Source organism: Neomonachus schauinslandi, chromosome 10 (assembly GCF_002201575.2).
Source record: "Neomonachus schauinslandi chromosome 10, ASM220157v2, whole genome shotgun sequence".
Taxonomy (NCBI): domain Eukaryota; kingdom Metazoa; phylum Chordata; class Mammalia; order Carnivora; family Phocidae; genus Neomonachus; species Neomonachus schauinslandi.
Window position 1 is genome coordinate 50294049 of NC_058412.1, and position 16517 is coordinate 50310565.

Below are 16517 nucleotides of genomic sequence, written 5' to 3' on the forward strand. Positions count from 1 at the left end.
TTAATTGTCAGTCTTTTCCTTTAAGCATCTGAGTTTTGTATCTTGGTTAGAAAGGCTTTCCCAGCCATTGTCAACCTCCAGATTGTAAAAATATTTTTGTTTTACATTTAGATATTCAATCTCTCTGGATTTTATTTTGGGGTTATATAAGATGCAGCTCTAAACTTTCTTTTTCCTCTCAAATGGCTTTCTGAAGGTCCTAAATGCCTATTATTAGTCAATCCTTTCCTCACTGATTTGCAAGGCATGGGTCCATTTCTAGACTCGTCCTACTTATCTATTTGTCTATTTCAGAGCCAATAGGAGACTACTTTAATTTTTGATACCTTAAAATATGTTCTGATATCTAGTATGGAAAGTCTCCCATCATTGATCTTTTTCAGAAATCTCTTGGCTATTCTTGTATGTTTATTCTCACAGATGAGCTTTAGAATTAATTTGTGAAATTTCATTTATAAAATCCCATAAAGATTTTGATTGTGATTACATTGAATTTATCCAATTTTGGAGAAACTGACATCCCAACATGGTAAGTCTCTATTTAGGTCTGCTTTTATGTCTTTCATAAAGTTTTATGGTTTCTTCCCGTAAGTCTTGCATTATTCATGAATTCATATTATTCACGTAAATTCACATGAATATTCACATTATTCATTATGCATTTTAAATTATATTTTTAAATTTATTAATGCTAACATATAAGAAAGCTGTTGATTATATGTTTATCATGTATCTGAACAAGTTATTATATACCTTTATTAGATCTAATAGGTTTTCAGTTGATTCCCTGGGAGATTGTATTGTAGGCGGTCCTAATAGCTGTAATTATGACAATGTCCTATTCCTTTCTAAATCAAAGAGCTATATATTGGTGGGGGGGGATGAAACGGACAAATCACTAAGCAAAACTAATCAAGGAAAAACAATGTAAGAAAGTATAAATACTTTCCTGATTCCTGGACAAAATTAGGAATCAGAAAACAGAAATAACCACACACTTGAGGAAATGTTTAAAGTAATTTTAAAAAATAACTGAAATATAGGTAAGTTTTGTGGAAATAAATCCATAAACCTAAGGATGGCTGATGCTTCCAGAAAAATACATATTGCCAAAAATTGACCTAGAAAGGGAGAGAAAACCCCAAAAGTTCAGTAATTGTGAAAGAAATCAGAAAGTTGTTCAAGAGCTATCTCTTTAATTTATATTCATACTTTTTTTTGAGGTGCTACTGCTGGCTTATTTTTTTTATTCAAGTATAATTAGCATGCAGTGTTATATTAGTTTCAGGTGTGCAATACAGTGATTCAACGCTTCTATACATTACTCAGTGCTCATCACCATGAATGTAGCCTCAATCTCCTTTATCTCTTTTGCCCACCCCCTCCCCCCTCCCACGTCCCCTCTGTCAACCACCGGTTCATTCTCTGTATGTGTCTGTTTTTTGTCTCTTTTTGCTTTGTTTGTTCATTTGTTTTGTTTATATTCATATTTTTTATTTTTCCTTGCATTTCTTTTTCTTTTTTTTTTTTTAAGATTTTATTTATTCATTTGAGACAGAGAGAATGAGAGAGACAGAGAGCACATGAGAGGGAGGGGAGTCAGAGGGAGAAGCAGACTCCCTGCCGAGCAGGGAGCCCGATGCGGGACTCGATCCAGGGACTCCAGGATCATGACCTGAGCCGAAGGCAGTCGCTCAACCAACTGAGCCACCCAGGCGCCCTTTCCTTGCATTTCTGACTTTTTAAAAAAAATTAAGACAACCCCACAGTGTTGAATAATAGAGTTATTAGTTAGAATTTGTCCCTTGTTTTAATTGAAAGTTGTGAATTATAAGGTTAAAGTTTTCTACTATTCCTAACTTATTGCATGCTTTTATAAGAAATTCGTGTTGAATTTTGTTAAACGCTTTTTTTTTCTGGCACAGACTGAAGTGATCAGTCTTTTTCCTTTACCTATTAATATAACAAGTCCTAATGTTGAAATATCTTTTGGCTCATTTGTGAGTTTAACCCCATTTGGTTATGATGTCTTATTATTTTGATGAACTTCTGAATTTTATTTGGTAGCATTTGATCAGGATTTTTGTATAAGTATTCATAAGTAAGACTTGTCTGGACTAACACTGTTTTTGTGCTGCTTTCAAAAGATTTTGTTTGGATATGCAGAAAGAATTTTTTTGAAAAATCTTATGTTTATTCTCTGCAGTGGTATATCAAGGGTTATCTTATCTGTTTCTTGACATAACTTGTAAAATTATCTTCGTCTGGGGCAGGGGGAGGTACCTAGGGTGCTGGTCATTGTTGTTTGTGACTCCTATAAGCCATCAGGTGAGTGTAGATGAGTGAGAAACAGGGTGGGAAGTAACCTGAGAAAATAGGTTATAACAACAAACTTAACTGTATAGATTGTCTCTAAACAAACTCTTACCCAACCTGTAGATTCCTCTACTCCAAGGACAGTGGAAATGGGGATGGAGATGAGGGGTGGATTCAAGAATCAAAATGGAAGGTAAATCAATTGACCTTTGGTTAACTAAACAGCTGGGGAGGTGGGAGATGTAAGCTAATGTTCCCTTGGTTTACTGGAAAAAATGACAGGGTTGCCAGAAACAGGGTTGCCAGGTACCAGGGGAATGTTGGTTTGAGAGAAGGTGAGGAATTCCATTTTAGACACTTGGAGAAGATTATCCTTGAGATGCTTGATGAAGGAAAGAGATTGGGCACAGAGTGCCATCAAATGGTACATATAACCTCACAACTGACCTATCTCCAATCTACAGGTCAGTAAGCAGAGGTCCAGGAAGGCTGAGTTCTCCAGTGTTTTGATTCTAACAGTCATGCTCTTTAATCACATCCTTTATATGAAGTCATTGGCATCGAGGGAAAGTCTTTTCAGGCTAAGAGAGATACTGGCTTGGTTCTGGGCAGAAGGAAAGAAACATTTAGAAATGGCCAGAATAAAGTTGCTTGAGATGGAAATGAGCTAGGTCCTGGAATATATGAGAGGGTTCATTCAGAAAAACACTTACTGAGAACATAGACACAGGGGCTCTGAAGAAGAAGAATGCACAGCTTCCATACTTGATGTCATGTTAATCCATCAAGAGAAGGGAGCATAAAACAAAATTCCTGATTTCCCAGTTCACACCACTACAACCCACTGCATTCCCTCACTCTTCTCCTTCCTCCTCCTCCCCTACAGTTCCAAGAAGCAGGGACCACATCTGCCTTAATAAAAAAGGGAGGAAAGATCACAAGGATACAATCGGTGCTAAGATGGAATGTACTGAATGCTCTGGAGCACCAAGGAAGGGGAGAGAAACTAGAAAACACGAAGAATATGGTATTTGAATTGGGTTTTAAAAGATAAGTAGGAGTTTACCTGCCAAGGAAAGGAGAATATTTAAAGCAGAAGGCCATTAAAGGGAATATATAAAAAAGAAGGCTATTCATGGGGTGACTGGGTGATAGACACTGGGGAGGGTATGTGCTCTGGTAAGCGCTGTGAATTGTGCAAGACTGTTGAATCTCAGATCTGTACCTCTGAAACAAATAATGCAATATATGTTAAGAAAAAAAAAAAGAAGAAGAAGAAGATAGCAGGAGCGGAAGAATGAAGGGGGGGAAATCGGAGGGGGAGACGAACCATGAGAGACGATGGACTCTGAAAAACAAACTGAGGGTTCTAGAGGGGAAGGGGTTGGGAGGATGGGTTAGCCTGGTGGTGGGTATTGAGGAGGGCACATTCTGCATGGAGCACTGGGTGTTACACACAAACAATGAATCATGGAACACTACATCTAAAACTAATGATGTGATGTATGGGGATTAACATAAGAATTAAAAAAAAGTCAAGAAAAATAAATGGTATAAAAAAAAAAAAAGAAGGCTATTCAGAGGTGGTAACTGGAACGTGTAAAGGCTTGGATGGCCTCACCTCTCTCAGACTGGCAGGACGGCAGAGCGCAGTGAGGCCGGGCGCCCCTGTGTGTGTGGCCTAGCGCAGCCTCGCCGGGGTCCCAGGCCCGCAGCAGAGCTCAGCGCAAGTAACCACATCTTCTGGGGCCTCGTAGGCTCATTCTTGGTTACCCACCCAGAGAAAATGGCATCCAGTGAGCAGTGTTTGTAGGAATCAGGAGTCGGAAGCAAGCTAGGTGTCTGTTACTAGGGTAAAATGCGGTAAATCCGCATTTTATACATACACTGTCACAGTCAGAAGTAACAAAATAGACACACATAAAGCCACATAAATGGATCTCAAAAATAGCGTTAAACTTTTTAGAAATCCAAAACGAGACTTGTAGTGCATGATCATTCGTGTAAGTTAAAAATACCTACGTACACAAGATGGCACGATTCTCCAAGATATGCGTACTTCACCAAGGGCGGGTAGCAACGCAGTGGAGTGTGAGTCTGGGGGGGAAGAGGGAGACCCTGGGGGAGACCCTGGGGCACAGGCAGTAGGACTGAAGCCAGCACTCACTGAACGTCCCCAGAACTGAAGCGCGCACAGCCCTGTTTCCTGCCCCCGAGGCCCCAAGAAAAGACCCAGGAGCTGGAAAGCTGGTGGTCTGCTCTCCTGGCAGAAGAGGCTGGTGGAGCGGAGTGAGCCCTGGGTCTGAGACTGGGAGAAAGGCTGGGGTCAGAGAGCCAGCCTGGGCCTCATCCTGAGGGTGACCCGGAGCTGCGGGCAGCTTTCGGGCAGGGAAGAACGTTTTGTTTTAAAGGTTCTCTTCTGGTGACCTAGAGGATAAGGCAAGACAGCGTAGTGTACGGGAGACTACTTATAATCACGGGAGAAAGACACAGATCACAAGGAAGTCGGGTAGGCGGTGGTCTGGAGTGGGGGCTGCTAGGGCCCGTGCGGAGCCGTCCTGGGCGTCGCTCATTTCGGGACATCTCTGGAGGAGAACTTCCAGCCACGGAGAGGCCAGTGGCGAGGCTCTCCTCTCCCAGTCCCACGCCCTCCTCCATCCCTGCTCACCCTGGCACAGGAAGCGGGAGACTCCAGTGCTAACTCCAGCTCTTCCCTCTGGCTCCAGAAGTGACCTGGGACAGGTCACACCTCTCTGGGCCTCACTTTCTCTCTCTCCCCTTTCCAGCGGGCACTTTCTTTGGCTTCATAGCATTCCCCTAGCAATAGCCCTCAACAGGGAAACCGTGCCCCCTCCTGAAATTCCCCCAGGTGTCTCCCAAGTCCTGACATCCTCCTTAATCTTCCAGCTCCACAGCCCCACCCTGGTGAGGAGGAGCAACAAATTGGTATCGTAATGGCCCTGCTGATTGCATTATGGGTGTCTAATGCAATATGCCCTCATGAGGACCATCCATCAGAGAGGAGCCCCTCCCCAAGTCCCTGCCACCCCAGTCACATTAGTCAGGCAGCCCATTCATCACTACCACACACCTCCATGGAGACTGGCCTAGACGGATGAGGGGCCAAATCAGATTTATGGGGAGGAATCGTGGAAAAAATCAGCCCCATCCATCTCCCAGACACTGAGGAGGGAGCCCTGTGTCCCCACTCCCTCCAAGGCTCCTTAGGGAAACGGGTGCTAATGGAGAAGCCAGCCAAGTTGCTTTTGTTCTCCTGAAGGCCCATTCCCGAGCCCCTGGGTTGCCTAGCACGCACGGCCCTACAACTAGTTTCTCTAGGAGTTCATAATTTTTGGAGCAAAGGCCCGCCAGACGGGAACATGGTGCCCAGAGTCAGCCACGACTTCTGAACCCAGGGAATTCTTTAACTGGCTCCCTGGCTTGGGCCAGCTGCTGTGAGTGGAGGATGGGGAGGAGCAGGCCCCCAGCCCCGCTCAGCAGTGAGACCGGTCGTAGGGCAAGCTGCTCGGGAGCGGTGGTTTCACCCAGACCTTCCATCTCGACGAGACCTGGCCCGGGGTTCACGTCAGCTCTGCCGGCCAGCCGGGGCAACTCTCCTTCTGCACCTGGAATATACTTGGAGAGATGGCGAATGAGAGGGAATGAGAAGGGAGAAAGCTAGCATTCAGGTCCCTGGGTTTAGGAAAACTGAAGCCTGTATGATCTGGGGGACGCTCTCTAAGAAAATAATGCAAAAATATGAATTGCTAGGGCCACTCTCAGGTTTTCAGAAGGAGCCTGTACAAGTCGGAGGCTCCAGAGCCTCAGCTCCCTCAGCTTCTCCCCGAATCTGCCCGGGCTGTGAGCCCGCCACTACATCAAGGGTTTACACAGATGACCTTTTTTTTTTTTTTTTTTTTAAGCCTCGCAACTGCCAATCGCCCAAAAAGGCAAGAACTTATTTTCCCCATTTTTATAAGAAAATTGAGCCTCAGAGAGAAGTGACTTGGCCCAGACTCTACGGCTGTGGATGGCAGGACCGAGCCCCGGCTTGCACTCACTCCACCACCCCTTGGCCTGAGTTGAGTTGGCCGGTCATGTGGTGGGCGGAGAGGGGCCCCTGGCTCAAATGTCTCCTTTCCAGACCACTCTCTACCTGGGGACGGGATGTCCCCTCTCTCCACTGTTGCTCTGTCCCCGAGGCTGCAGCGGCCTTGGAGGGGCCTAAGAGGGACCAGTCAGTCACAGGCCTAGGAGGGTGGCGTTCTTGTAACATAGAGCCCTGAGGGCTCAGTGATGGGGGCTGGGAGCTCAGGGCTGCCCCGCCCTACAGCAGTTAATCTTGCTTCCCCCAAAACTAACCATGGCCCCATCTGAGCTGGGTCCCAGGGGAAGGGAGCTCAGCTGCTGAGCAGAGCCGGAAGCCCATATCCGGGGCCTAGGCAGAGGGCCATGCAGGGTCCTTTTTATGTGAGTGTCGCCCTCTCTGGGAAGCCTGTGCCACTCCCATACTCATCCCCAGCAGGCCATCCTCACTCCGCCCAGCCTCTTGTGAGGTGTCCCTCACACTGCTGGCCAAGCCAGTCACTGCTCATCTGGGTTCTAAGGTGCCAAGGATGGTGGGTGCGTTTCCCCTCCTGCCAGGCCTGAGGTTGCAAGGCCATGAAGTTCAGCGTCCAACCCAGCTTGCGGAGAATGGGGACAGGGGTGGGCGTGTGTCGCATGAGGGAAAAACGCATGAATGTCCTGAGCAGTGGGAGTGCAGTAGGAGCATCTGTGGGAGCAGAAGGTGCACACCCACCCGGTAGAGGAAGCATCGGGGGCCGTGCCCTGCTCATGCGCTCTGCGTGTGACAGTTGTGTCCGGTCCCTCCCCGACGGTTGCCACTGGCCCCTGACAGCAATGCCTTGTCTCCCCTTGGAGGGCATGCCTTGCCCAGTGGAGTCTGAGCTGGTGCTTTAATAACTAGCACCCCCTTCCTCCTCCCCTTCCCTCACTGGTCTCCTGCCCTTCTCTCTGCCTTCCCCCAGGCCCAAGCCCCTCCAGGCCAAGTCGGCACCCCTGCTTGCTCCTCTGGCACACGGGCTCTCTTGCAGGGGGTCGGAAGAGAGCATGGGGAGTGACTGCACCCCCTCTATTATGTGTCTGCTTCTCTCCCCATACTTTCTCCATCCCCCACTCCCACAGGGGGTTTAGCGTGAGCACTACCTGTTAGGTGTGGTCTTTCTGAGCTCACTGGGTCCTCCTCGTCCCCGCTCCTTCAGAGGTCCCCTTCCTGTCTCCACCCCCAGCACACAGCAGAAGGCCGTGGAGTCAGCTTGTGTTCTCCAGGAAGCCACGATCTGGGGGAGGACATCATGCCGTGGGGGAGCTCTCCCTGGTGCAAGACGGGCGGGCGGCCTGGACAGAGTCTCCACCTGGGGGCGGGACCCTACCCACTTAGGACGGGCCCCTAAAATGTTCGGATCACTGGGTAATGTGGTGAAGTACCTCAGTGAAATAGATGGCTTTATACACAATTTTAGGATACCAAAATGAACTCCTAAAAGGACAGCTGGAGAAAGAATCCTACTGAGGGGAGTCCGTCGGTCAGGAAGCTCTGTGTGCGTTCGCAGGCCTGTGTGCACGTGTGCGTGTGCATGTGTGTGTGCCCCCAGGTTGAGTGGGCTGAAATGGCTAAGCAGAGTTCCTTGGTAACCCTGAGATTTTAAGTGCTGAGGGTAAACAAACAGAGTAATCAGTCTCAAGTGAAGTTAACTAGGACGTGTGTGATGAGCAAAGGAAAGAGGTTCCTCTTTCCCGGACACCTTTCCTCTACTTGGAGCTGGGGCTCCTTGGGATTCTCTCCTAGGCCTGCTTCTCTGCACAGACTTCTCTATTCCCTCATCGTCCACTAGCAACTGAATGCACGTGATGTGCAAAGCTTTCTCCAGTCCAGATCTCTCTTTTGTGCTCCAGACTTCCATAGCCAACAGCCCACCAGATGGCTCTGTTTGAATATCCCTTAATCACCTGGAACTTCCCAGGGCAAAATCAAACTTATCTTGTCCTCCAAGCCTCACCCTTCTTCTGAGTTCCTTAGCTTAGTAGATAAGACCACCGTGCACCTGAAATCCTAACCCCCCTCTCCCTCATCCCTCCACTCTTAGTCAGTTGCCAGATCCGTCCCCTTTTTGATTGGACCTCTAAATACTTCTAAAATCTGTCCACATTTCTCTATCCTCACTACTTCTAGTTGGCTTAGTCCTTAGTATTCTGGCTAACAGCTCAGGCTAATCCAGATTCCCTGGGTTTGAAGTCCAGGGGTGATGATATCTAACCCCCCAAATGTAGCAGGGTTCCCTTGGGCAAGTTTTTGAACCATTTGGTACCTCAGATTCTTCCTCTGTAAAGTGGAGGTAATAGTATCCACTCTCTGGGGTCACTGTGAGGATTAAATGAAATAATACATGTGACGCACTTAAAGAAGTGCCAGGCACGTAGGAAACGCTGTTGGCTATGGTTAGTGTGCTATGGTTACATCACTGTGGTAACTGTTACTATTACCTGAGTTATCCCCAGTCTCCTGACAGATCTCCCTGCCCCAGCTCTCTTCCCTCCTAGCCCACCGGCCACCCGGGAGAAGCTCTGACGCTCGCACAGGGGAGTACGGTACTCCGCTACCAAGTGGCCGAGCAGATTCGGGGCTGAGGTCTAATGACTCCAGAACCCTTGTTTGTAGCTACCAAGCCCTCTGCCTATTTGCTGGTACTAAGAATGCTTGGATTTGGAAAGCAGGACAGTGAGGAAGGAATGAAACCAGTGGAGGGAAAACTAAGAAAGGCAGAGGCATCCCAGAGTTTCTGTACGGAAGGCATTTCTGGGCAGCCATCCAGCTGCCGGGGGCTGGTACTGAAACTTGACTGGAAGAGGAAGCATCAGGTTTTGGTGGGGATGCTGATGGACAGAGTGGGTTAGAGGGCTGAAGTCCTCCCAAGAACCTCCTGGTACCTCCAGAGCGGTCAGGCCCAGGCATGGGGACCAGGTGAGAGCCTGGAGGGACCACAGGCGTGGGCCAGATAGCCTTGGCCATCGGAACAGTCAGGAGCGTCTCTTATCTTTGCTCACCATATCAGCGTCTGGGGAGGAAACAAACGGAAGTGGCAGCATCCGGGCCCCCTCGTAGCGTGGAGCTGCTGTAAGTGTGAGAAGAGAGGTGGGGGGTGTTTGGGAGGCCAACCACACAGGGTCCCCCCTCCGACCCCCCGTCTCCTTCTGGGAGACAGTCAGCAGGAGCCATGGCTCGTGCTGGAGGACACGCTCTGGGGTGGGGACTGGGCCAGCCAGCTTCTCAGGTTAGCTCTCCCTCTCTGAGCTCTGTGGGCAAGGCTGCTGGTCAATCGGCCGGCCTGCCTGCTGGCTGACTTCTGAACAAAAACCAGCTGGGAATGGGAAGGCAGGATAGGGGGTGGGCTGGTTTCGGACACGGGCTCCAAGCTCTGGATGAGGCCATATTTCCCTCCCAGGCTGGTTCTCTGGCATCTGAGGCTGGTGACTTGAGTCGCTACCCTTCCCTCTGCCCCCCCAAGAATGGAACCGAGCAGTCCGATGCCCCTGTGTGCTCTGCCTCAGGCCCCAGACTGGCCGACAGTGCCTTCCCATCTAGCAGTCCTCAGAGCTCAGGTGCAGGACAGCACTTTGCCAGGAAAAGCCTGCCTGCTCCCTCTCCTCACCAGACCCCTAAAGAGAAGCTGGCTGCACAGGCTGAGTCGTGGGGAGGGGGGAGTGGGCCCAGAGGGCACTGCACCTCTGTGAGCAACTTCTGGGAGAGGGCTTCCCCGGCAGCACCGAGGGCTGGAGGGCTGGGAAGAGAGCCCTGGAGGGAGGAAGCTGTGCTCCAGCTTGTCTGACTCAGCCCATGTGCAAATGAATAGTGTTCCTTTTAAAAATCAACAATCGGGGCGCCTGGGTGGCTCAGTCGTTAAGCGTCTGCCTTCAGCTCAGGCCCTGATCCCAGGGTCCTGGGATCGAGCCCCACATCAGGCTCCCTGCTCGGTGGGAAGCCTGCTTCTCCCTCTCCCACTCCCCCTGCTTGTGTTCCCTCTCTCGCTGTGTCTCCCTCTGTCAAATAAATAAAATCTTTAAAAAAAAAAATAAATAAAATAAAAATCAACAATCTTGCAATTTCTGGGATCCATGGGATTTTTGCAGCTTAGGTTGAGGGTGGGAGCAGCAGTTTTTCACCCCAAACCACATGAAGGCAAATTCACTCAGAGCCACGCAACCACATCCCCTGCCTTTCATAGCGGTGTTCTACCTCCCACAAAAGCTCTGGGTTCTCTGTCATGCTTTCTTTTCTCTTCCTGGATCCCAATTGTCAAGCCTTCAAGAAAATGCACTTCAGTCCTTTGTCACTGAGTGTAATTTGATAAACTGAGCAGAAACACACTGCTCTCCCCATCCTTTCAAAAACTGTTACAGCCAGAGAAAGAGGCTGAGGGAAAGAGATCTGAGGTCTTTGAATGGACGTTTAAGCACGAGCGCACGCACACGCACACACACCCCCACACACACGCACACACACACACACAGAGTCTCATGCACATACCAGGACATACAGTTGCCTGGGATGGGAGGAGATGGAATCCCAGAGTCTTGTGCGTGGGGGCCTGGCCCTGGGGTCCCCGGGGCGGATGCCCTCCCAGCTCCCAGCGACTCCCCTAGTTGCAGGCCTAGTTGCAACCGCCCAGTGGGCGGTGCCAGGGCAGGTTTCAGGCTATAAAGGGCTCTTGGCTCCCTGGGCCAGAGGAACGCCATCGCTGCGGCCGTGTCCCTGCCAGCCACAGCCAGCCTGGGGCACTGCCGCTGCCCCATCGCCTACCAGGCAGGCTACTCTTTTCCAGGCACTGCCGATTTGGACACAGCTGTCCGCTGCGTTCCTCCCACCCACCCCGTTCTCTCCATCGGCAAGTCCCTTTTTGAGTTGTTTTCTTCTGGGTTGGGTGTGGGGTGGAAGGGGAAGGACGGGGTATGGGAGCTTTGACAGGGGAGGGTGGGGGGCTTTCCGTTGCTTTGTAAAATTCCTTCTGGGGCACGTCTCTGAAGCTGAGATTTCCGAGATGAGGTTTGGGGTGAGGCTCATTCCTTATTCGGGCAAAGGAGAGAGCAGCAAACTTCTTTCCCAAGGGCCCCCCCTTCCCAGGGCGGCGAGCGGGTGCGTAAGGGGCTCTCTCCTCGCTGGTGGTCTCAGGGAAGTCGGGAGTGAAGAGCCAGGCTGTGCCTGCATCTGACACGGGCAGGTAGAGACACTTGGACAGGGGTCGTTGTCTGTAAACCAAAACTAAAAAAAAAAAAAAAAAAAAATCTAGACAGCCAGTGATGACAGGATACCTGGGGGGTGGGGCAGGAGCAAGTCACACTAGGGGACAAAGAAGGAGACGAGAAATCAATAATCGGAATCAGCTCCACCGCATCACAAGAAGCAGGATGGCGCCTCCCAAGAGCTGGGTGGGCTGGGTGGGACTCCGGCAGGTGGTGGGTATGAAGGGGTCTGTAAATGTTCTGAACAACAGCCTCAGAGCCTCTGCAACAGCAAGGAAGGGGGATGGAGGAGGATCTGGTTCCTGGGGTTCTAGGAACGCAGCATTCATGTCACCCCGGTGATTTGCAAGCAGAGCCAGGGTGGCTCCCCTGCCCTAACAGGCCCAGACAAGAGGGGGTCCCCCCCCAGAATAGCCAAGGCATAGTCAGGGAGCGTCCTCTAAGCTGTCCTTGAGGACTGGGCACCGGAGGGGCACTGCCGGCCTTGCGGTGCCTGTTCTGGAAGGAGGGCAGAGAGCGGGAGGAGGTAGCCAGGCAGGCCTCGGGGATGAGTATCCGTGGCCGTCAGCGTGGACCCAGGGCCAAAGGGGCAACCACTAGAGGAGCAGTTTCTCCTACAATTGTGGAGAAGTGGTGGAGGGACGTATCTGAGTAGGAGCGGGTGTCCCAGTGCGGGGGGTCTCTGCTACACAGCTCCTCGGAAGGAAACAGAAGGTTGCTTCCCCACTGGACTTGGGGTTTTTCAGGAAAGGGGCCTTGCCACTGGCAGGCATGGACTGAGAGGTCTTAGGATGAAATGAGGACCAGCCTGAGGCCTGGGGAGGGTTGAGAGGGAGTGGAGAGCTGATTTCTCAGGACTTCTGGATGCCAGCAAGATGGGATGGGGCAAAGAGCAGACAGAACTTCCTGAGGTCAAATTCTGAGCGCTATCCCTCCGGCTAGACTACCCAGGTCCAGGTGGGAGACCTGGAAAACCTTGCATACACTCTGTAGACCCCTGAATACCAGCTCTGCATCCTGCCCACCACCTCCCCGTCTCTGCTCTCTGACCACCGTTCTCCTTGGGCTCTGGTTGGAGGAAGCAGATGCAGTTTTAGGGAAAAGAAAGAAAATAAGTGTAAGTTTTTAAAAATCCAGGCCCAAACTATGCAAAAGTGAGTATAAAATTGACAACTCTGTTGTCAGCTTTTACGGTCCGAATGGACATTAAACAAAGGGGCAGATGCCATGTGGGATAGGACCTCAGGTCTCATGGGGCTGTGTGCTCGTTTGGGGGAAGAGAGAGTAGACAGTACAGTGGGGACGGGAGGGTTCCGGGCCTCAGTTTTCTCATCAGTACAAAAAGTAATATGTATATGTAATATCTAAAAAGAGCATTATCGCCCGGGGCTGGGTGGAGATGAAACAAAATAGTGCAGCAGAAGAGATCTGTGGGCTCTAAGGACCGCGCGCATAGAAGGAATTTGAAAGGTGCAATGGCCTCCATTCCTTTGGGCATAGAAATTCCCGGGGAGCTCTGTGCCTTGATGAGAAGCAGGCTTTGGGGCCGATTTGCCCCTGTGGATGGGTGTTTTCCGAGCCTCGGGAGAGGGTGCAGAGGCTGTGCCTTGCTCATCATGTGCATATTCTAAGAGTGCCTGTGGCCTGCCCTCCGCATTCTCCCCGCCCCTTCTGCCAAGCACTGCAAAGTCCATCCGTGCAGAACTCCATTTGAACCAGCATCCCCATGACGGATCCCCCGTCCGTTCTGACTGATTTCGAGGTGCCTGAAGGCCCACAGGGATATGAAACACAAGCTGTGAGCCAAGGCTTCAGAGCACTGCAGGCAATAGCTGGAGGCTGGGTGTGCCCTGGGCCCCAGGGAAAACGACTGTAGATGGGGTTGGGATGGAGGAAGAGTCTACAGGATTCCCTGAGATACTAGCTGCAGCCAGCCTGGAGGGAGATGGATGCTTACGGGGGAATGGGTAGATCATTCCCAGGCCAGAATGAGAAAAATATTCTGTCCGATAGCCCACTCTTGCTCCTTGAGCCTCACGTGTTGAGCTGCGACCCACCTTTGGGGCAGTCCACCAGGGGCCAGCCACATTCCTCTGGCCAAAGGAGGGGTTGGGTGATGTTCGAGAGGACTGGGGTTCAGTCTGGGGTCAGGAGCGGGTCAATCTGTGACCAGGATTAAGGGTCGATCTGGAAATTAGGCACAGGGGTTTGTTTTAGGTCAGGGTGATGGGTCAGACTGAGGTCCGGGGCCAGGGTCAGAAGTCCATGTGAGGTGGAGGAGGGAATGTCCTCTGATGGAATCTGACTGGTGAAGATGATTGCTGACCCTTCTCTGTCCTGGCCCCTCCTGGCGAGCCTGCTCCACAGACCCAGCATTCCTACTTTCCCGAGCATCTCCAGCATGTCTTAGAAAATTATACCACCATGGCTTTTCTTCTCTTTTGTCCTAAGTGGTTTTTGGGATTTGAGCAAAGAGATGGTTCCAATTAGGAAATCCAGCAACTATTGCTGTGGGGCTGGGCTGTCCCTGTGGACATTCCCCAGGACCCCACTTGGTGGCTGAGCAAAATGACTTCCCCATGCCCCCTCCCAACTCCCACTCTGTGGCCTCCGAACAGGAGGAGAGGAGGAAAGTGCCCCAAAGCCATCTCCGGGAGTATGGGCAGGGAAGGGGAACACAATGACTCCTGGGGCTGTGATCTCCGCAGAGCAGACGCTCTTGTGGACTAATGAGGTTGGTGGCTGGGAAGTGGGTGTTGTGTGAATTTGTTGGCGATGACTCTCTGAGTGCATGTGCCTTCCTACGTACGTGTGCGGGCTCACTATTTGCCTGTGCATCTGTTTGTAGCTCAATAAGGCTGTGTGTCCATCGTTTACAGATGCGTGTGTATCTATCCTTTCAGAGACGGATGTCTCTGTGGGTGGGTTCCCCAAGGTCATCTTGCCCATTTCACCACCTTGGGGCCAGTGCTGTGTCTGGGTTCGGGGCTGGATTCTTAGGGCTCTTCAAAGTAATGGGGCCTCAACAATCCCCTCCAGCCCCATTCTCACCCAGCTTCAACCCCAAGTGGGGAGCGACGTGGCGCCGGTCTCACCCCTCCCGGGCACCCGGTCCCATTGACTGTCCTGTGAGACCTCCCTATTGTGAGGGTGTGCCCCAGCCTTGTATTTCTGGGGCCACGGTAGTCCTGACAGGAACTTTGTGACTGCCCGGGCCCCAAGCTGCCTGGAGTGGAAATGTGAGGGCACTGGGGCAGGAGAGGAGCCCTGTGGGAGCCGGCATGCCCGCCCTTTAGGGCTGATCTCCCACTGCGAAGGGAGATTGAGGGCGGGAGGCACAGGAATTGCTTCCCCCGGCATCTGTAGTACTCCAACTGTCCACCAGGTGGGGTTCCAAGGCAGAGAGTGAGAGTCAAGATGACAGCTCTAGAAGCAAGAGACCACAGCTTTCAAATCGCCGCCGCCACTTCAACCTCTGAAGCGCTCATACAGGGAGGGACAGCACATATGCTCGCACCTTAGACGCTCACACACATTCTCTTCTAGTGAACTCTAAAATAGAATACGTACTGGGTGCAGGGGAGGTGTTAAAAGGGGAGTCTAGTTTCGTTTACACACACACCGCCCTAAAATGAAGGTGGGATATCAAGTCTTCGGCTCCGGGAGTGTGAGAGAGCGAAAGACAGAGACAAGGGGGCTGGGGGGAAAAGGACCTACGGGAGAGGGCGAGCCAGGCACTAGCTAGATGATGCCGGGCTTGGCACGCGGAGCTCCATGTATCACAGACACGCAGGAGGAGAGGCCAGATGCCAGACGGATGCACGGATGCACAGACACACAGTTAGCTCCCGAGAGAACACACAAACCCGCAGACACACCGCCCAGCTCCTCAGATGTCGGGCCGACCCAAGGACACACGCGCGCACACACAGGTGCGGCCCCGGGCCACACGCACACCTCGCACAGGCACGCGCGCCGGGCCCTCTGCGGCCGGCTCCGAGAAGGTGGCCGCGCTCACCCAGCATGTTTATTTACTCATTTGTATCAATGAACGTTTGTGCCCGATTCCTCCCGCCTCCGGGTGCCGGGGCTGCCGCATTTGTCCTCAGCGCGGGACCCTCACCGGGACCAGCACTGGGGTTCCTCCGACGCTGCGGGGGGCGGAGGGGACTACATAGTTAGGGGGTCCGAGAGGAAAGGCTGCAGCATGAGCCGTCCTGGATGCGGACGGGGAGAGGGGGACATAGGAGTCTTGGAGGATGAGAGACATCTGCGCGGGGGAGAGGGGGCAGTGGTGGCGGACAGACCTTGGCATCTGAGGTTTGGGGATGCCCGGATCCGGGATAGGGGACCCCGGCTAGGGGGAATTGGGAAGGGCAAATTGGGAGGGTTGAGGGGTCCCGGGAGATAGGAGCCGGCGGGGTTCCGCGGGATTGGAGCTTGGGACCCCAAGCACAGGTCCAGGGGCTTTAGGTGGCCCTCAATCGAGGGGCAGTCTGGCGGAGACCTCAGCCGCTGGGGCGACGGCCCACACGGGACTGCCCGGGGCGGGAGGAGGGGGCCGGGGACCGGGAGGGAGGAAAGGAGGGAGGGAAGTAGCCTAGCCGCCAAGCGGGCACTGTGCGAGCGCGCACCGTGTGTGTGTGTGTGTGTGTGTGTGTGTGTGTGTGTGTGTGTGTGTGTCCTCTCGTCCGTCTGTAGGTGCCGAGCTCAGCGAGACGCCGGCGAGAAGGAAGAGGAGGCGAGAGGTGAACTGAGTTTGATCCTGCGGCGGCTACAAGTGGGTCCCCGGCGGGCGGCGGGCGGCGGGCGGCCGGGGCGGGGCGGGAGGCCGGCGGGCGCTCACACGCTCCGGCCGCCGGCCTCTCACCACGCCTCCGGCTTTGTGAGCGCGGGGGGGG

At 52.1% G+C, this 16517-nt stretch overlaps 1 protein-coding gene across 1 annotated transcript in view; it reads left to right on the forward strand.

Annotated features, from left to right (window-relative positions):
- Positions 1 to 16284: 16284 nt before the first annotated feature.
- LOC110588803 (cytochrome P450 26B1) overlaps positions 16285 to 16517 on the forward strand; it is an 18276-nt gene continuing 18043 nt past the window's right edge. Inside the window, exon 1 of the mRNA XM_044918817.1 lies at positions 16285 to 16364. The gene's annotated coding sequence lies outside the window, so the exon portion shown is untranslated. The remainder of the gene's footprint in view (positions 16365 to 16517) is intronic.